The sequence below is a fragment of the Magallana gigas genome, chromosome 6 (assembly GCF_963853765.1).
Source record: "Magallana gigas chromosome 6, xbMagGiga1.1, whole genome shotgun sequence".
NCBI lineage: Eukaryota > Metazoa > Mollusca > Bivalvia > Ostreida > Ostreidae > Magallana > Magallana gigas.
Genome location: NC_088858.1, coordinates 13,758,744 through 13,781,473, shown reverse-complemented (window position 1 = coordinate 13,781,473; position 22,730 = coordinate 13,758,744). Strand labels below are relative to the sequence as shown.

Genomic DNA, 22,730 nt, shown 5'->3' with positions numbered 1-22,730 from the left:
ACCAATGGCACATGTCTCTCTATAGGGATAGTTCTGACAAAACACAAGTACAAGCAATAAGGTGGGGGATTTAGATCCCCCCTGTATTAAAAGTTCTTTGAGGTTAGAGGCGATTTTTGCAATCTTGTCAATCGAAGACAGAAATTGGACTGAATTGTTAACACACCTGTGAGGCAATTGGATTTATCAATTGGATATCTTTGGGGGAGATTTTTATCATTTCCCCCCTTTTTAAATGACCAATTTAAATGAAATCCTTGTCGAGTAAAACTGAAAAGAAATTAGTTGTACAAGTACACTGTAATTGTAAATGCTCAGTAAACTAATTATTCCACAAACAATTAAACTACTTTATCCGAAAGGTAGATTACTTCCTTCAGAATTAAAGTTCAGAGATTTTGTGATTTGAAAAGAACCTGTTTTGAAAGGTTTTGACCAATTTTTTTGAAAAGAAGCTTAAGTGTTAAAACAAATTGATTGTTTTATGAATGCATCATTGATTCTGTACATGATGTAGATAAACAGTCCTTTATTTTTAATGGATAATAATACTGTAACAGAGAGATTTGAAAAAACAACAGATCCTAATATGGCAACTTGACAACCTTGTTTTGAAGGTCTTCAAAGTTCATACGTACACAGTATCTCCTTTATGCCAAACAAGCCAGCTGCCAGGGTATCCAAAACAGAAGTTAATTAATTTTTCAATATTATCGTGTTGAATTAGATACATGGGAAAAGATGTGATATTTATTTACATGTTGGTTAACCATTCTCTAATCCAATATTTACCGTTGGGATCAACATGACTAAATAAAGCACACTATATCTAACATTACAAAGCCCCGACTTCTTCCTTGTGGTTGGGAGAGGCCACTTGATGATATCTGTGATAGAGCAAACATTGACCACCAGTGCAAGATTTCCATTTCCTTTTATGTTCTCCTGTATGGGGCCTCCATATGACTAATGCTTTAAGGTCAAAGGTCAGACAGGATGTGATTTTTTACCTGCTGATCCCCAGAGCTAGCTTCTTTATTCATAGAGCCACTTGTGCATTATTCTTAATCTCATTTCACTGCAAACCAAATGATAAAGGTCAAGGTCATTAGTTAGCATAAAATACATCCTGTGACCTTGGTAATGCATTCAGGTTTGAGATGTTGGTTAATGGAAATTCATGCCTTTTACGTAGTTACCGAGATAAAAAATATAAAAAATCTGGAGATAAACATTTTTTGTGAATTCTGAACAGAATGAAAAGTAGTTCAGCCAAATAATACTTTAACAGCTAGTAAATTAGAAGGAGGTATTCATATTTTGGACAGAAGATATGATTTTTAAGCTGCAGAGAGAAACTTATACAAAAATGGTTATGTAATCTATTGCATTTTAAATAGGGTGCATTACTTGGTCTCAGTTTGTATCGTACACCTGTGGTTTTACCCTGTTTGGCGACCACTTGTACATGGTCGAGTAGAAACTGTATTATCTGCTAATGTCTTCCAATTTGAAAATTTTAAGCAAACAAGAGTGTAGATGTTAAATCTTTGAGTTCCTCACTTCACATTATTATCTGGGTGGTTTTGGCGTTGGATAAATGATGGCATTGATGACAATGTTTCATAATCTCTTAGGTTCAGAGAGCATGCAGCTAAAAATAGTGAACCTTCTAAGTGACAGAGAATTGCTGTCAGGTAGTCATCTTCTCATTTCAATATCTTGAGCTAAACAGGATATCGGGGGTGCAATTTCTATGCACTTCACCTTTGAAGAGGAAATTTAAGAGGGATTTGTTCAGGCGCTTGTGAATATCTCGATGAATCATTCATTCTTCATTTTAAGCATTTCACCTAATGTTTTTTGGGGTGCTTTTGGCATTTTTTTAATTAATTGCATGCACTTATGTATGTGCAAAGTATGCTCATCTTTAAGTAAAGGGGATATGGGTGTCGGTTATCTCTTTTTATTCAAGACCCCTTGAGGACTGTCTTTCTAAAGGATATACCTTGATTAAAAGTGACATAGAATGAAATTAAAAAATCTCTAACTAAATCCTTGCCTTTGACAATGACCATTGTGTGTACCCCCTCAGGGCTGTCTCTCGGTTCTTCCACGCCGGATGTTTGCTTAACGTTAGTAAATTAATTACAAAGATTTAAGTCACAGACAGTGAAATCTTTTTCCCAAATTTGAAAAGCAAACGAGATCCCGAGTAAGCCTATTGACTGAGCCGATATTGATTACGATATTGATTTTTGGCACTGTATTTATGAATGATGTGTCAATATTGTTCTAGGCTGGCTGACAGTTCTACTAGCAGGGATCATATCCTTATTTGTGCTTGATCCGCAAAAACCACAATGTTTGATTTAGTTAGAACAGTTACCTTGCTTTTAAGAAGATCATTGTCTTCTTCTATTGTAAACTTAAGATCTTTCCACCAAAGTAAACGGACTTATTATTGGTGCTTCCTCACTTTAACATGGGCTCACTTCTCAAAAGTACAATATTCTTATTCTGCTTATCAAAAAGAAGAGCTTGTTTTCAGTAATGCAGAAATCCCGTCGTGTAACTTTTGAATATAAACTTTAAATTACTGAAAATTGAACTGTGTCTTTTTTCTACTTTCATAAAAGCCAGTAAATCGGGTATCTTGAAAATTGTCATCTTTGTAAACATATCATGAATGCACTTTTTGCAAAGTATGTCTGCCTTTGGATTCTATAGGCTTTTGTGATTTTCATACAGGGTCCAATTTTGCGTTTGAAATACGATCTGAATTTAAGTGTTTTGAAACCTGATTTATTTCTGATACTGAAATGAAGATTGGGTCTGATTGTTGATATTAGGCCTTCAATTTAGTGCTCAGTAAATCAGAAAGATGATTTTAAGTGCATTTTATGTAAATATATGTAATGTTATTGAAAATGTCGTCAAATTTCATCAAAGTATTTTTGAATATGAATTTTAATCACAAATTTAAATATTCAGAAAATGGTCGCACAATTGTGTGCAGTAAAAGGGATGAGAAAATAAAATCCTAAATGTAAAGAAGGCTTTTAAGTTCCTAAAACTTCTAAATCCAAAGAATTCATTCTTTGGACAATAAAATTTAGACTGTTAGACGGGTTATTGTAATGTATTTTATTGAAATAATTGCCCAGAAATTCTACATGCAATTATTGTCATTAAAAAACTTTTCTTTTTTAAGGTGTGTTGTTATATTTGGGAGCGCTTACAGAAATGAAATGCTCAAGAACTGCAAGATTGAAAAGTCATTCTTTAGATGTACATGATTTGAAATGTTGTTTGTCAAAGGAGTTTAATAGCTGTAAATTTGTTTTTTTATGATTTAGCTGTATAGGTATTAGTTAACATGATATAGCTCTGATAGGCTATGTTAGATTAAGATCATGTTGTAAATAAAAGCTGTTGCATTTTCCATGATTGAATCTTACTATAGCTGCAGTTGTCATAATTAATTTAATTGTTTTTAAAATTTATGTCATATATCGGTATACTGGTAAAAATATTTTTATCCATTCTGTTAGCAAGATTAAGCTCATAAAAACTATTATTTTTGTATTTTAGTGTGCAATACATATAAAAAATGTTGCACTAGTTGTTGTCATAATGTTATTTTTGTAGTTGTCGTCATTTAGCAGTTTTCATAATAGTCATACATATAAGCTATTGTCATGATTATCTTATTTGTTGTGGTAATTTGAATTTCAAATTACATAATCAAGAAGTTGTACATACCTTGGTATAATTTTGCCAATGTTGTTTACCGATATCGGTAGTTGGTTTAGGCTTTAATTAAGGGTTATAAGGCTTTCAGAGTATCTTTTGTCATGGTTTTAAAGTTTTCAGCTGTCACTGTGTGTCAATATGCATCTGTTTCACTTGATGTATTTTGTAATAGAAGGCACTAATTAATGCTTTATTATCTGTGTTTTTCTATGTTTTTATACAACGAAGCCGATTTACATCCCAGCTAATTATCACCATTTACACCAACAACAAAAAAAAGACCTTAGTTCTATACATTTGTTTTTAAGAGCCCATGGGAAGGAAAGTGGACCAATTCGATGATTTTAAATCAATGCCTCCCATACTAGTCTTAGTCCATACAGTATGGTACAAAAAAAAATCAAAGAGAATTGATCACTCATATACATTGTTACACAAGGCTTCACATTTTAGCTTTGATTTTCAGAACATTGTTTGATATATAACAATTAGGGCCACAGTTTGAGAGGACATCACCAATTTCTGTTCCTATTCTTTAATTTGCAAGTTGTACATTATTGTTACACTCAGCTTTGGTTCGACTTCAAAGAATATGTGAAAGATGGGTGAAGTGGAAAGTAAATTTGTCAAACTTTTACTAATGCTTGCTAATTCAGTTTTAAAAGTCTTAATCTGATAGAACCTGTCCCTTTTACATTTCCGCAAGTAGCCGATAACTGGAGAAAGGCTGATACTCAATGGTCACTTTAAATTGGCCAGAGGACCCCCCTAATTATATGTGATCTCAGGGATTAAGGGTTCTTTGAGGGTATGTGTATCGCCTATGTACAACATGGGTCGGTCATTGAGTTAGAGTGCTACATCCTGTTTCCAGCCTGACCAACACTTGACTTGTATAAGGTTACCAGTGAGGCAATTACCCAATTACATTCAAGCATTTTGATGGCCATCAGAACACCTAGGTTACTGTGGTTTTCCAACAGCTTCTCATCGAATAGAAAAAGTATGCGCTTTGTCATAAAATAGAAAAGTTTGTATGTCACTTATAAGATAGCAAAGCGTACTCAGATGCCATAAAATAGTAAAGTATACTGAGTGGAAGCAATGCCTTGTTTCTTCTAAACATTTGCATTTTTAATATGGTGCTGGAGGAGAGAGTAAGAATGTCTTTAATGAGAGCACTAATGTTTTAGCAAATAGATAATTTCCTGTTATCACTGAATTAAACGATTAAATTGTCAATGCCATCATCCAGTATTGACAGAGAATAATCACCTTTAGGTCACCGCGAAGAATCGATACAAAACTCCAGCTTTGGTTTTAGTTTACTCTTCCCTAAATTCCTTTAATCTTCCAAACTTCACACCATTTCAAGATTTATGAAGTCAACAAAGTTCTCGAATTCCCCCCACAAGCCACTCTTGGCAAAAAGCTGTAGAAACAAAAGGAGAACTGGAATATAAATGACAAACTGAATTTTTTGTAGAAGAATGTTGGGAGTACCTGATCATACAGGTGTTTGTGTTAATCCTTCAGTTTATTAACGCAAAACTTGATATTTGTCAGGCATTGTTTGTGAGCGGAGATCTCGGGCCCGCTGTAGGTTTCCAAGGTACGCTAATGGCCATGCCAAGGGTCCCCATCGAGTTATAAGAATAGAAAGTGGATTACATTCGAGATGACTATTTGTGCAATAGTTTCAATTTATCACAATTTTCCCTCTCCAGAAATTCTAATCACTGGCTCCTATAAGAGGTGACTAATTCAGAAATTCCTTTGATTTCATTCTTTCTCTCCGGAATGAATGCATTACTGAGAAACACGAATCGCTTTTTTCTCTGAAAGAAACGCAAGGACCATGGAGTCAATGGGAGACAAAAATAAGACTGGGAGGGGAAGTCAGGGAAGATATAATACAACATTGCCATTCAGATATCAAAGCCATCATTATCAAAACATAAAAATAAATACCCATTTTTAGCCATGCGGCCAATTGAGTTTTTTTAAATTTTGAAATCTTCAATGGAAAAAGTACATCTTTCGGGGGGTCTGAGTAAAAAGCACCATTAAAGACACAGAGAGTTAGTGTATTATTCTTGTCAGAGTTTATTGTTTATTCTTTTGATTTTTGTCATCTTGTAGTTCTAGAGTGTGTGTGCTAAGTGATACCCAGTGTATCTTGCCTGAAATAAACGCTGTTTAACTGTGCGACTGATCATTAACGCGGTTATGAAATCATTTTAAAGACATCCGTAAACTTTGCTATAACAGGTTAATCAAATAATGAAATCAGAGGGAAAAACTGAACCAATGTGATGGAAATCACACAAACTAAGGTTTTATTATGCTGGTATACATCTTTTATCTACCAGACATTTATCATTGCCTTGTTAATGTATAATGTTATGGTAAAAAAAAACTTACTTATATTGATCTTCGTGTTCTTAATATCAACGAGGGATCTTAACAAATTTATGTCTGAATTTGATGTGTTAAAATTCATTGTTGATGTTATGGAGCACATGCAGTTTATTAATACATTTAATATGACCAAGGATGTTAATGTCTTTGTCTACATTCTTTGTTCAATAGTTCATAGCTTTGTAGCATTTATCAAAATACAGACGTTGCTTTAAAAAGGAGGCTGGGTGCATGAAGGTCAACAAATTAAACATCAGATCCTCATAAAATTTAAAGATATGATTTGTTTAATAGCTATAAACTATTATTTAGTAAAGAAATAATCCAAATATTTTATCTTTTAAATTTGGTTATTCAATTTCTATGTCTTAAAATAGAGCTCTTCTTATAAAGGAGATCTATAAAGTCTAAAAATGGCTACGGCCAATCGAGCCCTCTTAAATGGCGCAATTCTGATTTGGCCAATAGCTGCAGGGAGTCTTTCTGAATAAATCTAAGTTTTAAAACAACTACTTAAACAACTTATTAGCGAGAAGGTAGTAAATAGAGTAAAAATGACTGAACTCGAAACTTTAAAAAAAATGATTCATGTAGATCAAATTGTTTCAGCCTTTAATAAAGTCACATTAACGATTAACAACACAACTTTTTTTTGGACCAATGAGTATCTCTTAAAACAACAAAAAACCCTAACTAATAAAATATAGTGAGTTACAATTAAACTTTGACAATGTTTGACCTAAGTTTATTAAGGCTTAACAGCTAATTGCCATAAACAAGAGAACAGGGCTAAGCACTTCATCAGTACTTAAATCTATTTTTGAAGATGGGAGGAAGAAAAAATATATCATTCAATCCGGCTTGTGTCAGCCAGGACTTGAAGAGACAATTAACTTGCATTAGTCAAACTAGTATATGTATATTATCAGCACACAAAAACAAGTTTCAACAACATATTTGTGATGATTATTATCGGAGTTTTAGGAATGCAGTTAAGAAATGATGAACTCAGATAGATGTACTGTTCCGGATGTCCTCTGCAGATATGAATTACAAATACTGAAAAACACCATGTTTTCAGATTTGAAATCTGGATATAGTACATGTATTTTATAAGTTTAGTAAAAATTGCAAAAATATGTTGACTTAATTGATATTGATTTTGATGTTATTTTAGAATAATGAAAGAAATATTTTATTTTTGTATTTTTAAATAGTTTTTGTTGACTGGGTGATATTTTTTTAAGCTTTCTACTTTAAAGTAGCCATGCAGAGAGAGAATGTTTTATTTGAATACTAATTAAGATACAATTTATATTATTTTTACTTTAACAGTTATATACAAGTTGTATTATAAAGAGTGCTATTTGATATTTTTCAAACTGGTTAAAAATAAAGTAAGTTAGAACTGTTAGATTGAAATTCTAACCCAATTAAGGTAGAGGAAGCACAGATAGACCAACCAAACTTGTTATGAGTACCAGTTAATTAACATTTACCAGCATATATAGGAATTGAAAGAGAATAATGAAAAGTGGATCAGGTACATGCATGTAAATAAAGGCTATGCCATCCATTATTCAAAAAAGAATATAAAGAATTTTAGTTAAATGTAAATTTAGTTAAATCATAAAAATCGTTAAAATGGATTTCAAAGTTTGTGTCTTCATTTATAATCATAATTATAATTGTGTTACTGAAAACCATTATTGGTATTTTATTTTGAATTCCACAAATTATTCAATGTTATATGAACACCCTGCAAAAGAAACCTAACATATATAACTATTATATTTGTAATCCCATGTTGATATCTCAAAGCCTATTCATTAGGTCCTGGGAGTCTCATAGTTGTAAAATTTCCTGATGGTTTGGGAGATGTGATGCCTTCTCTCCACACCCTAAGTTCTGACACCTGCTGTTTATTGGCTGTCAGGCAGATTCATTGTCCAATCAAATTCCACAACTCATATTCACTCAATCAAAGATCTCTGTGAGAATTCTCCAAAGTAGTAACACTTCTTTGTAGATGAATGACATTTCTCATTAATTCTGATGCAGGTTACAGCTATGGCCCAGATAACGGTTTAGGGGATTCCCCAGGTGGTGCTGACAGTGATGAGGGTACAGACCTAAATGACCATTAGGAAACAACTTAGCGCCCGTAAATATGCATTGATTGCCCTTTCAGGGTTCCCTGACCTTCTTACAGATAAAAAGATGATTTAGTATTGACCTTGCCTTATGTAAGGGGAGGGTGAGTGGTTTTTCTGGCATCTGGAGGGTTCTGTTGTTTGTTTCCAGGCTCACAATTAATTGTCTTATAATTGATTAGCACTGCCACCTTGCCATTGAACTGTAAACATAATTCTTTTACATTGATTTTATTGCAAGGAATTTCTCAGTTTCCTCCACTATGTAAAGTACACAGAGAACTTGATATTGAACAGTGCCAGCTTGTAATTTGTTTGTTATTAAACAGTCTTGTAAATAGCTACATCGATAGGGGAATAACTGGGGAAGCAAATGGGTTTTTCTAATAACGTTTCCATTATATAGTATCATGATCACAGAATGTGAACATCTTTTAAATGATCGGGGATTCAGTGAGCTGTGGAACCTTTCAGCTGTGGGTAGTTCTATTTTACACTCTGATAAATCTTAATTGATATTATTGTACATGTATCCATCCTTAGGTTTCAACAAAGTGTATGAACTTGAAAAGAAAATTCCAGGGTGTTTTGGTGAAGACTTTAAACATGATGACCTGTTTCGACTATCTCATCACAAGCTTTGGGTGCTGCGTAATTGTCAGAGTGACACAGCCCCTTGCTGACACACCTGTATTTAAATTTTTAAATTGTTATGAAAAATTGCAGGTATCAGGTAGATTCTATTTTTAGCACCGGTTGTTAATGCGTCGATAAAAGAACAGAATGGGGTTGTAAGCAATAAGATGTAAACAACTGCAGGTGTCAAGTCGCAATTGATTTTCGTCACATGAATGTAGTATCAAATTCAGTTTTAAAATCATTATCATTTAAATTTTTCTGTCCGAAAATACTTTCTGATTATGGTGATTATTCAGAGCTGTATGTCTTTGATTAAAAAGAATTAAATATGAAAAGAAACTTTATTGAATAATAAATCAGTTACATAAAAAAGTTAACTTTTAAATAATCTTAACCGAATTCAGGTCATATGAGGAAGGTAAAAAGGTTACATAATTGCAAACCAATCAAAATGGTAAATCAGCTCTCTGACATTTTGCAGTTGATAAAGAACAGTTTTGTTTGGGTGTTACATAATATTTCCTCTCTTTGCATGTCAACAAAAGTTTTGTTTATTGTAAATGTAAAGAAATGAGAAATCTTGTCTATTTTGGATATGGTAATTGAATGAACGATTCTGTTTGTGACATTGAAAGCTTGGCACCAGAATGAACGAAATGGTTTTTGTGTCTTTTTGTGTCCCATGTCTACAGGCCATATATTGAATGACTGTTATTCCAGGGGGGTTGTCTGATTGACAATACATTGAATGGACCCTAGAACAACTCGGTTGTGTATCCTAACTACTGTGGCCATGGTCCTTTTCAGTTTACAAATGCTGACTGGAAGTCAGAGTCGTTAAAATACCATTTACCAGATTGGATGGCCTTACTACATGGTCATTTAACAGTATGTGGTACACACACCCCTGGTCAATAGTTTATGTCATTCAGGGTCTAGTAATGTGAACAGATATTATGTGGCTCTGGTCTTCATTTACACCTACAGTATGCTTGGGAGTTATTTAGAAGAACTAATGGAACGAAAATGAATGTTACCAGAGCATTTTGTTCATTAAATCTTATTTGCTGCCGATTTGGTGTAATGGGCACAATTTCCTAGCATGGGAATTTTTTTTTTCTTAATTTATTTTTAGGTTGATAGCTAAATGGGTTGAAGTGGTCATTTATGGTCTGGAGTAACATAGTGTAAATATAATTATATAAATATAAAACATGAATGAAAAATAGTTTTTTAATGCCAGTAATAAAGTTTTAGTGTTGATCAAGTAAACTGGATTTTGGACAGTCATGAAAATACCGGTACATATGGTGAAGATACCAGATCAATTTTTTTATTAAACAACACAATATTCTATAATTATACATATTATATATTATGCAGAGCGCAAAGGAGTCAGAAGCTAGCTAGTACATGGCTTGGTTTGACTCTAATTACAGTCACTCTTTAAAGGGATGGGTTTCAAATACATTGTATGCAGTGCCTATTTAGCTGTATATAATCGTACTGACAAATACTTCGAGCTCCTCTTGTTATTCTCTATAGCAATGATGAAGATTTTAAAGACCAGCCATATTTCTGACCCTGACAAAAGGACCATAAAAAGTTTTACATAGATCTTTTGTAATTTACGGTGCCCTTTGTTTCTCTTTTCAGTGAACCTGCCCTGAGAAAGTTTGTCCACTGATCATCCTTGCCTCTCTGAAGAGAAGAGGGGGGCTGGAGAGTCCTTGAGGGTGAGTTATTGCATCATTGTGGGGGTATAGGGCCCCTCCTCATGCTGACATGTGGCTGTATTTATTGTCCTTCCACTGCTCTCTGGTGTCAAGTGCCAGACAGGGATTAGATGTATTTAAAGCTTAATTCTGCCACAACCCAAACAACACTGACTTACACTTAAAGGCAGATATCTGCTCTGCTCTCCAATATATCTGAATTGTTTTTAATGTGTCATTTGATTCTTAATTGCAAACAGATATTCGAGTGTAAAGTTTGTAATTTGAAGTAATACGGCGTGATTCCTATTGACACTCTAGTGTTTACAAATGACATTGCTAGGGTCAATAATGAGCCCTTTGTTTTCTTCTTCCTTGCTGAGAAAAAAGAAGTCATCAATTTCTGCCTGTTCTTTTTTTCAATTCTTGAAAATCTTATTTTCAAAAAAACAAATCTCTATGCATTTCACATATGGGTCACATGTATAGTGCAAAGTTTCCTTGTCCCTGAATCATAATGTCCACCAGTCTCTATCACTGTTAATATCTTATTCATTGTGTTTTTGAGGAGACAGAGCAAGGTTGTTATCTGGGAAGGATGATAATAGATGTTAGTGTTGGTTCCTTCCAATTATTGTGGTCATTTTCTCCTACTGGGACCACTGATTAAATCAGATAGGAATCAAATCAAAAGCACTGAAAGTTACTGTCTTTAATTTGGTGTAATATAAAGGGACCGAATGCCATTGTTTTGTGAGAGTTGATATTAAGATAGCAGGTGCTCTTATCCTGGCAGTCCTCTTGCTCTGGTCACTTTGTTTGTTGGGAGTATATTTTCCTGACTCACATCCAGGATCCAGATGCCCAAGACTGATAAAGAAGTACAGTACTACTAATCAGCTACAACTGCAATTAAACATGTCATTTCAAATTAACAATTACGAATGTTCCTAATAAGAGGCTCCAAGCAGAAAAGCTTTGGAGTTGAAGTGGACAAACCTTATCTCTTTCCGCAGGCTGATGTCTCACTTTTCCTGTGCACTCACATTGTATTGGGGCTTCTTTGTTTGGTTTCTCCATTGCAAGTTCATATCCTGCCATTTTGACTAATGGAAAAAGTATTCTTTTTGTTCTGTCCGAGGGACAATTTTGTATTCTTGTGACTATGGTTAGAACCTTGACATTGGCCTCTATTGGCCATTAACGAACACAAAAAAACCCCACTTGTCTCCCCTTTATTTGTTGCCTGGTGAACCAAGGAGCCATAGGTGAAATTTATGTAAAGACATGTAAAATGTGCAAATGTGCTGCAGGTGGCCAAAACTCATTAGCCTTTGAAGCCCAGTCATGCAGCTCCACCCCGAAAAGATCTCCTTCCAATCTGGCTTTTGTGCCTTAGACCCTCCATTGTCTTGTTTTCTGAAGGTAACAACACGTTTCTCTGCGTGCTGGTTGGAAAGCGGAGCACTCTCCCACACCAGGAAGAGCCTGGGAAAGTCAGAGATTGACTTATAGAGGGATCAGATAATGAGGGGTCACCCTGAAGATTCATTGATGGAGAGAAAGAGAAAAAAAACACCATTGTATGGAGTCTTATTGATTTCTGACAGTTTGCTTGCCATATGTTGTTTCTGGTAGAGACCAGTAGATACTTCATTGTGCAAAGGGGAAAGGGTTAGCGAATAGCTCTACTTCTTTCCATGGGTTTAGTAATAGCTTTGTATCAAATTTTTTTCATCGGCATTAGGTTTTAAGGGACACTGCATTAAAGAATGCATAATCTGCACTTTTTGACAACGAAGTGACATTTGTGCATCATACAATAATGAATTATAGGAACACTGTTCAATGTTATTTTGACCTGTGTTGTGCCCTTCGAATTCAGTGACACATGTATTTTAAAACACTGAGTGTAACTTTCATTGCCAACATTTGAAGGCAACATTGCATCAAGATATCACGAAACGTGCCACATTGTTTTGGAGGATGAATGATATCGCTAGGTAATTTGGACATGAAGGAATTGTTTCTGTCAGGGAGAGAGTATGTATGGGTGCAGATTGCATCGAAGATTTACATGTGCAAGGTGGATGGGAGCGTGGGATTTGGAGCCGAGACAAATCTTAGATATCTACCAACTGTCATGATATGATGCGATCACATAAAAACGAGATAATCTTTTCCCCGTTTTTCATTGCTTGTTTCATCATAGTTTCTGTCCTTTTCTTGCCTTAATAAATGAAAACAATTTTTTTTTTCAAAGTTGTTATCTTCTAAAAAAAGCAAATGTATTGTGAAAGAAAACTTGAAATGAAAGAAGTGAATGCAGAAAGATCAAATCTTGTATACCTATAATTGCTGCTTGCGTACAGTTTTAACTCGCATGATAGGCAGTGATAGGTGGTTGTGCAGGCAAGCATGGAACGATTTTTCAAATATCTACATACGATTGCAATCTTAAAAAAATAAAAACAGCTTGTTTCTTTGTGAACATACAGTAAGGTAATCCTTGTATCAGGATGTAATTACGTGAAGTCGTTTTTCTTTTTATTTAAGAGTGAGGGCTGATGCAGGTGGCATATCGCCGATCAGCGATTGCTGTAAACACGCGAACGGTGATGGGGATTGTGCAGGGTACACTAGTATCGGTATGGTGTGACGTCGTTCTATAATTGTAATTATTTGATCAAAATCAGGCATTACAAAGAACCAAAACAATAGCGCAAGCGGAACTAGAAATTTACTGATTTGAAAAACATATTAACCTCTTTTCTCTGTTAACCAGTGAAGATACAAATCTAAACTGAGGGAGCTTTCGATTATCCAGTTTAATCCCCATGGAGTGATCGTAACCTTAATTAGTGATCACTTTGTTCTGGGTTAAAGTGATGTAAAAATTGACTTGTTATGGTTAAGTTTTTGCGTACGCACGCGTCTGATTTGTGGTTTGTGGTATGAGGGTGTGATCAGCCAAAAAAAAAAGGGAGGGGGAGGAGGAGGTTTGGGGGGACAAATTCCAGTGAGTTGTCAACCATTATGACAGAATCAACCAGTGGACTGGTTCACCCAGCCAGACTGACGACTAGCCATTTCAAAGCGTCAATCTCCCCCCCGTCATATACTATCAATATTTAGAAAATGACGCGCACTGAGAGAGCCCCGTGTCGTGTGGTTGTGTTTTAAGCCTAACCTCCGCCCATCAGTGCTGACCCCGTCATTGTTTTGTGTTTGTTTTCTGATGATAGGGGGGTCGTATTGATTACCAATGTCCACTTTTTAAAAGCGGTTATTTTCTCAAAAGACTGATGAAAGATGAGGAGTTTTCTATCGGATGGAGATCTATGGTGTTGACTGGTGACCTTTGTGATTTAAAAGGCTACAGTACAGTAACATTTGCATGTGTCAATTAACAGCAAAAGACTTCAAAAACACAGTACTACAATGTCCTGATCTCATTGTTAGGTGCAACTCTTTATCTCGGTCGGTTGTTGATGTATTTTGGGGTGTATAATCTTTCAGGACTGTTTTTATTGAAACCCGGGTTCATTGAAATGTATAGGATTGGGATGAGTCTCTGATCTGTGAGGTATGACAAAGTATAGACTAATGAGCTCCTACAACAAGTGCAATGTCCAAACGCTTCACCTAACACACATTAAACATTCTGAAAAATATTTCAAATTGACACAAAATGTGTATTTTTTATGTCAAAAATTTTTGGTATTCGTCATGCATTTACACTTTTGACTACATTGACTTCTTTTAAATCTAACAGAATAATTTTTTTTTTAAAACTGGAGTGTCATATTGGTCAGTATAGGAGTTATGCCCCTTTCCCTGCTTGACCCAACTAGACGTCAAGAAAATTCTCATTGATAAATGGACTCAAGTGTGTTTTCCTGTGTATGAGAAATCACGCCAGTACATCTGAAGCCACTATATTTAGAAATCCTGTATTGGTGACATGAATTCATATATTGTATCCAACTCTTGTTGGTTTCCTGTAACAATTTTACTTTAAATTAAATGATTTAACCATGTATTTCTATAGATTGTTCACATCAGTAAATGTTGAAGTGTAATTTAATGCAATTTAAATCGTTATAATAAATATTTCTATAGATGCTTGCTCTTCAATAATGAAGTGATATAAATTTTTTCAAATTAGTGATAAAACATTTCTGTGGTTACATAGATCACATTTCGTTGACATTTTGTTCAATACCAAAAAAAAATCTTAAATTGCTTTTATAGGCCTATCATGTAAATTATATCAAAATTTCATTAAGTGCATGTGTTATTTGACACATTTAACTGCTATGAAATTAGATATTAAAAAAATGATGCAATAAACGGCAAATACAGGATAGTAGATTGCCTATAATGGCCTTTTTGGTATCAAACTGACACCCCGCTACCTTCCCAAGATACACTCTATTTATTACATTGTGATGTAAAAATTTTAATGTGAAGCAATATCAAGTAAATCTAGCACTAGTGCCTTTATTAAGTAAAAGTCACAAAGTACAGGCGAAGGTTTGCATTACGTAACAAATAGAGCAGAACTATATAAAAAAAAATGTATAAATTACAAAAGACAATGCAAAGAAGATCAAAAGTAATTAAGGTTCTATTAAGCAGGATTTTGTGTCTTAATTAAGAAAGTTTAGGTGAATTAAGTGCCGGTCAATACGCAGCGTGAGTGTATTGTGGTGACAATGGACGGTTTATTTAGTACTTAGTCTATAGCTCCAGCCAGTCTGCAGTTGCAGGAAACCGTCTTACAACACAAGTATTGTGGCAGTCAACAGGCTTCTCAAGATGCTGACGATGATTCAAGAAAACCCAACTCCATTCAACGTAATTGGTCATTTTCAATGACATTTTTGGTCTTTAAGTATATAGATAACTGCTGTATGAGTTGCGCTACTTGGTTGAATTAGGCTGTTTGGCGTCCTCATGTGAGAGAGGGAAACATAATTGTTTTAATGAATGACGTCGGTTAGGTATTTTCTCATGAGTTTTATGTACATGGAATGATTGCCTTGGTTCTTAGGGCTGTCTAATTGGAGGACTTTGTTTTCAATGTGTCCGACCGAAACAATTAAGATTGCAATATTGAAACCATAAATTTTAATTGTTCTTTGTCATTGTTATTGTTCAACTTTTAATACATAAAAAGTTCAGAACGTATAAATGAATGAAGCTTCTATTTCCATTGATATTTTGGAATTTATGATGAATGGCATGTTAAAAAAAAATGCAAGCATTAGTTTTTCATTTAAAAAAATCTTGAATCTTAGAGTTTCATTGTTAAACAATCACAAATTATGAAAATATTTCAATTAAAGAAAAAACATTTCAAGCATTTAATGAGCTACCAGAAGATTTATATACATGTATTTGAATTAGTGTCAAATCATTGCATGGTATTAATAACCATGAAGTAAAATACCTGATCTTTTATATTAAATTCAACCTTTTACAAATAATATTTACACTGATACAATATATGTAAGGAAAATAATTTTCTTTTTTTATTTATTTTGTAAATGGTTTTCTGTGTAACTATAAATAAATCTTTGGAGCATATGCTCTCAATATGATATCTCTTATTTTATTACAGGTATTCATGAAAGATTTATTCAACAATGATACATGTATGCTGGTAATTCTTCTATATCAGTTTTATATATTACGCAGTTGATAAACTACAAGAGTTGATCCGAAAGTGATGTCACACAATGCACCCTGCTTCTTATTCATATGATATATCAACCTAAAAATGAGTGCAAATGAACAGGGTATACTTAATGTGGTTCCAACATTTTGTAAAAGCACATGTCATGTAAATAAATTAGATAGTCAGAACTCTGAAGGAAAGATCTAGGTTCATAAGTCATCAGCAATATAATATAACGCTACGTCCATGACTTTTTGAAGAGGCATTGATAAAATTGTTAGCACATTAAATAATCCAATATAGTACTCCATCGATCACAAAAAGGGTAGTTATGTACCAAATGAAAACAAAAATGTTACAAAATGTAAATAGAGCATCATGGCCAATTTTTTTATTGAGGACAATATTAGAAAGTTCTACCAGAATGCCAAGGATCCAGAAATGACGTCACTAGCGTGCAGCGACTATCTTTGCCTCACATATAGTCTAATTGAAATATATTATCTTCAGAAATAATTATCATAATGCATTAACATTATCAGATCTGAATTGAAGTAGGTAGATAACTCAAAGGACAAATTTTTGTTACTTAACGCCAATTTTTCACAATTTTATGGCATCTGTGACTTTACTTTCGCATCAACCCTTGTATATTTATTTTATAATAGCTGCATGTGTTATTAAGTGACTATCCCTTTCTTCCTAATTAAAATTTTTGATTAATAGAAGACGGGGATAGTCAGACCCTCTACATGTAAGTGTTATTGGATGAAAAACTTGATGAATAGTTCATTTAAGTCAGCATATATAAGTTATGTAAGTAATGTACGTCATTAGCTGTGTGAAAAATATATGTTACATTGATGAACTAGACGTCAGCCTTGCCTGAGTCATAGTCCATTCCTGGAGTACAGTATGCCTGAATTGCACATTTCAAGAATTATTTTTATACAGATGTTAACTGTATACATATGAAAGCTATGCTTGTCCATTCCAAAATCATAATTAAACTGTATTATTTTGCATTCATAAATTTAATCATTTTTATTATAAAAGCATACGGTATGTTTTGGCATTACACCTTATTGGTATTTGTTTGGACTCTAAACATTGTCATTACACATACATGAATTTGTTTATAAACATCAAAATGTTGAAATCAGAATTGTCATGATGTTGCAGAAATAGAATTTTACCTGTTCAGCATATTTGGAGAGCGACCCAATAGAATCATAAAATTAATATACTATTCCATAAAATATCTTTTCACCTTGACCCGCTTAAAAGAACTGGTTCAATGGGTCACAAAATTTTATGCTGGTCCTTGCTTCCTTACAAATGGGTTACATTTCTGTTATTGGCAATATTTCAAATCACAAGCAAGATTTTAAAATTTTCAGAAGGAGACGTGTCTATTTGGTAAGGTTTCATACATTAACCTACTAAATTTCCCATCCATGATAATAAAATAAAAGCTTCTCTAGACTTATAGCCCTACAGTGCAATAAGGCAATGACTTTTTCTATTTTTGCATGAATTAAAAAAGATAGATAGTACATAATTAATAAGGAAGTATGGATCATTTTATACAAATGAAACTGATGTAATTGAGGAAATAAAGTCTGTCATATACGTTATTGAATAAAGATTTTATATTTGATATATGTGTATTGAAATGGACAATTGAGTTCAATTGAAAAAAAAAAATGGGCGTAGGCAGATTTTTTACATACTCTGAAAAGCCTTCCTTACTTTCAAGTGACAATTTGTATTTGTCTAAAAGAACTAAGGTGGGTTATAAATATTTTCCAGCATAAAAGTATCAGGTTTTGGTCGTATCAATCAATCATTCTCCTAATTTGCTTCTCAAAATAATAAACTAAAAATCATTTTTCATGTAGTTAATAATGATCGGGATGATAGGTAATTACGAGGGATTTTTCTGTGAACAGTGCGTGTCTATATGTATAGACATAACGTGAAACGCGGAGTTTTGTCGGAGTAATTAATAGCGATTAGGATATTTTATTGTCAAGTCATAATTTGACACTAAGTGAAGCCAACATCTAGTACACAGTGTTTCTTTGTGTTAATTGATAATTGAGATGATCATATATACTTTTAAATGAATGCATTTCAATTCACACACTACGTCAAGTCACCATTATGAATTGTATGAATTTGTAGACATTTTTAATGCAAATTTACAATCCTTGGTGAATTGTCATTCTTGTAACAAATTTAGATGAAATTTGATACTGAAGTGAGCAAATCTTGCTTAAAGGTTTGTCCTTTTAAAATAGCCATGCCATTCAGAACTATTTACTATATGTTTAAATTTGGACACAACGAAGCACTACTAAATGTCACTTAGTATCCTTCATCTAGCTAAGGGGTATTGGCAGAGCTTCAGAAAATGTATATTGTTGTGAGGAAAGAAAACGTCCATATATAGATAAAATATTAAAATAGGAAAATTTGTGATTGTTTGGTTTAAATATCATCTTGATTTTCATGGATTGCTGTTAAGTGTCTCTGTAAGACTATTTCGCAGCCATCTAAAACAAAGATGGATTAAGTGTTCATGTAAACTTTGTTATGAATTATGATATGCAGCGTGTTAAGATTTTATAGCTTGTGTTTAGGGGGTAATATGTATTTTATTATCAAATTTCCTTTGAAATTTGAGTTTACAAAGTTTTGATGGTATAAATACACACCACACAAAAGATAGATGGATTACCCTTCATTGTGAGATTTATAAAGAGGCTCTTAATTATTGATAAGTTTTTAAATGTGTTTGATAATCTCAAGAAAGATCAACACTAGAGAGTGCAAAAAATTTGTCATGGAAGAAAAATCTGGCTTGTTGAGCTAGTCCTTCTGTTTACCTGCCAATACTCTCGAGTCTGCATTAGAGCGAGTTCTGCTGGGGCCTCTGTGTGTATCTGCTGAGTACAAGTTTTGTTCAAGAAGTTTAAACTTTGTCAAACAACTTGGTTCTTTTGAAGATAAAGGGGACAAGTGAAATGCTTTTCTACTCATTTATTGTCATTTGCAGATAACTGAAGGATTAAGAACTAAATGGTGTGTTAGGTGTAAACCACTGCCTATAAACTGCAATGTCTTACCAAACCAAAGGAGTGGTCAGCTCCAATATCAATGATTTCGTGTGCAATTTCTTCCTGTTGTGTAATGGTTGCAGTTCTGTTGATTTATTTGATGAACAGTTCTGAGTTGTTTGTACCCAAGCAGATATCAAACCATATTATCGTTTTTGCTTCAAATGGTTTTGAGAAGTCAATGCAATATTGACAAAGGATATTAATTAAGGGATATATCGAGTCCCATCAATGTTATATGAAATATTCAAAATCTGGCTTTTTTTAGAAGACTGATGTAGTAGTTGTAAATAATTAGATATTGTATTATGATACTAATTGATTTACACGGAATGATCAGCTGTTCCCCCAGTATCAGCTGCTGTGTTTAGTGCAGTCTCTCCAGCCTCATTTAGTTTTTGTGCCTTTGGTTGACATGGTGCATTCTCCCCACTGTACCTTGCAACAGTATATTAACATTATTTTTAACTTTCGCCAACATCTAACAAAGGCATCAGGTGCAACGGATACTGTTCTCATTCTGCGTTTTTGTAATTAAACTTAAGCAGAGCCAATTACTGCTATTTGTTCATAGTTGCCCATTCTAGAGCTCTTGGTGACTTGAAGGCTGGTCACAGCTGGCTTTTGCATGTTTGACAACAATAATGGTTGACCAACCCCATACAGAGGTGTGTAAGTTGACCTGGTGCAATGGCAGGTCATTTGGCAGGTTGTCATGATCGCAGGTAGAAAAACTTCAAGTTTTTGTTTTTTAGGGGGGTAATTTTTTAAGCCTGTGCTTTGTGTAATTGGAATATAAGACATTCATACTTGACCATTAATGTCCTGTAGTGGTCAAAGTGAACAAAAGAATCGGCAAGGCGATCGACAATCATTCCTTTTGTGAAAATCAATTCTTTTGTTGTTTTTAGTGCAGCGCCTATGATATTCTCCCCAAAAACACAATAGAATCGTTGTTTGAGTAAAGCAATGAATATGTCATGGAGAGCAAGGTTGTTCATGTTTATGATTTTGGACATTCTCCAATCCTTCCCCTCTATCTTTTTTTTAAACAATCTTTTGGATCTGATGGTGAAAAATGAAGTTAATGTCTTTGATAAAGCCCAGCTAATTAGTGGTCATCTGCCTCCTGCTCTAGTCATTGCCATTGAATCTAATGTTTGGTTCACTGCCTCTGGTCAAGGAGACTGCATTCATATCAGAGCTGTTCGAATTTGAATTCGTAATCGGAAGGAAAGCTGCCTGGACGCAGTGACCTGTTGAATGGGAGACCTGTTGCAGAGGTTTAGCAGATGGAATGCAGGGGATTAGGAGATACAGACTATCAATGAAAAGCCAGCCGCTGCAGTTATTTCTGACTCTTCGTTTTTGCTCTTCCTTAGCGTTGCTATCCTGTAATCAGGATTTGTTTCTTATTGTTGGATAAAGAGTAGTATCCTGCTTTGTGTCAGGAAAAAGATTACTTATATAAAGCAAGAAATGAAGCTTTTTAACTTACTCATGTAACCTAATGGAAAATAAAAGCAGAACAATTATATGATAACTTTAAAGATAAGTGAAATTCTTAAAGATAATTAAGTGAAATTCACATCTTGCTCAATTTCATTAATGAAGCCATTTCAAATTTTTGATGTAACATTTAAAAAACAAATCGTTATATAAAAATGCATATATATGAAGCAAATCTTTTTTAAATTTTTTTATTTGCTTTTTATGAAATATGTATGAAAACATGAAAACTAATACCGATTCAACTCCCAGCAGTTTACTGTTATATTGATACATTTTCAAATTACACTATATTTAACTTTATCAGAGGCACAATCTGTCTCCCCATGTTGATTATCCAGTTTCCTTAAAACCCACATTTGCTATTAAGTGCATCTGCTTGGCGACATGTTTTACCCATTTAGTATAAGGTTGATTTTTTTTTATATGAAGTGATTTCTGGAGGTCGTGACCCCTCTGAGTATTGACAATCTCATCAAGGTCCTGGGTCAGGCATAGGTCACGGGGAGCCTTGCTGCTGTGAAAGAGGTCAGGCATACACTCCCCCCAAAAAAACATTATAGGCCATGCTTCAGTGACTCCATTAGAAAACACAAGGTATGAAGCTGAGAAATTGATTTGATGTGAGCTTCAGTGTATCTGCATGTATGGTTAATGCTGAGACTTCCATGTTTGATTAATGTGATTTTGATCCTTAGACTGGCTTTTCAAAAATTACTCATTCAAATCCAGAAATTTTTCTTCCAGATGACAAGCATCTTAGAATTCCCGATTGCATTCCAAGTTCATATTGACTTATATTTGAGATGTTGAAAAAAGTATCCTGCCCAATATCGCAGCTAAACATAAAGTTCCCATATTGAACATTGTGGGGAGATTAAATACTTCATTGTGCTGTAAAGTACAAGCTATCATGTCATTATGGATAATATGGTATCCCAATTTGTTCTAATAATAGTTGTAACGTTATTAGAGGTGGTATTGATTCTCCTTGTGAGCCGTGTTCCTTTTTTGTGTGTTTTCTCTGTTTCCTGTCATAGTACAGTCCATTCCCATACCTAACTATTCTACTCACTACCTTAGTCTGCCCTTGATTCATTCAATTTGTTTGGAAGAACATGTTCTTTAATTGCAGACTGTAATTATGCATAAATTACTGTCATCATATGAATTACAATTCAGACAAATTTGGCTTTGTAAAGTGCATTTTCGTTAATAAGTCTGGGACAATTTTTCCTTTTTCCTGAGGATGTCTGATTATAGTAACAACACAATCACGCATGTTCTTTTGTAATGAACTACAAGATTGATTGTGCATTAGCAGTAATTTCAATTTTCAAATTTTTAGTCTTGTCTTGTAGTCAATTGATTGGGGTTAAAAGACTTAACCCATAGAAGATGATTTGATATATCAGGAGATATTAAACTGCTATGTCTCACCAGATTGTTTATTATGCTCAACTTAAACTGTTCAATAATCATTTAATTTGGAATTTGAAATTTTAGATAAACCAATAGTTCAAGTTTGGAGAAGGTTGGAGGTCATTTGCTTATTAGTACAGTCAAAATAGAAGCATTACCAATGCCAAATTTCTATCAGTAGAACTAAGCCTCCAAATTTCAATTTTCAACATTTATTTGCTTAAATTGAGCTATGATCAGCTTAAAGTGATTATTTAATAGCAGCTTTGAATTAGTATATGTTCTCATAAATCATTTTATAAGCAGGATT

The 22,730-nt window shown here is 33.9% G+C and overlaps 1 long non-coding RNA gene across 2 annotated transcripts in view; it reads left to right on the top strand.

Moving 5' to 3' along the window:
- LOC105336842 (uncharacterized) overlaps positions 1 to 22,730 on the top strand; it is a 57,957-nt gene that overhangs the window by 15,093 nt on the left and 20,134 nt on the right. For both annotated transcript variants that reach the window (XR_010715224.1, XR_901527.4), the window contains exon 3: positions 10,626 to 10,705. This is a non-coding gene — a long non-coding RNA (uncharacterized lncRNA). The remainder of the gene's footprint in view (positions 1 to 10,625; positions 10,706 to 22,730) is intronic.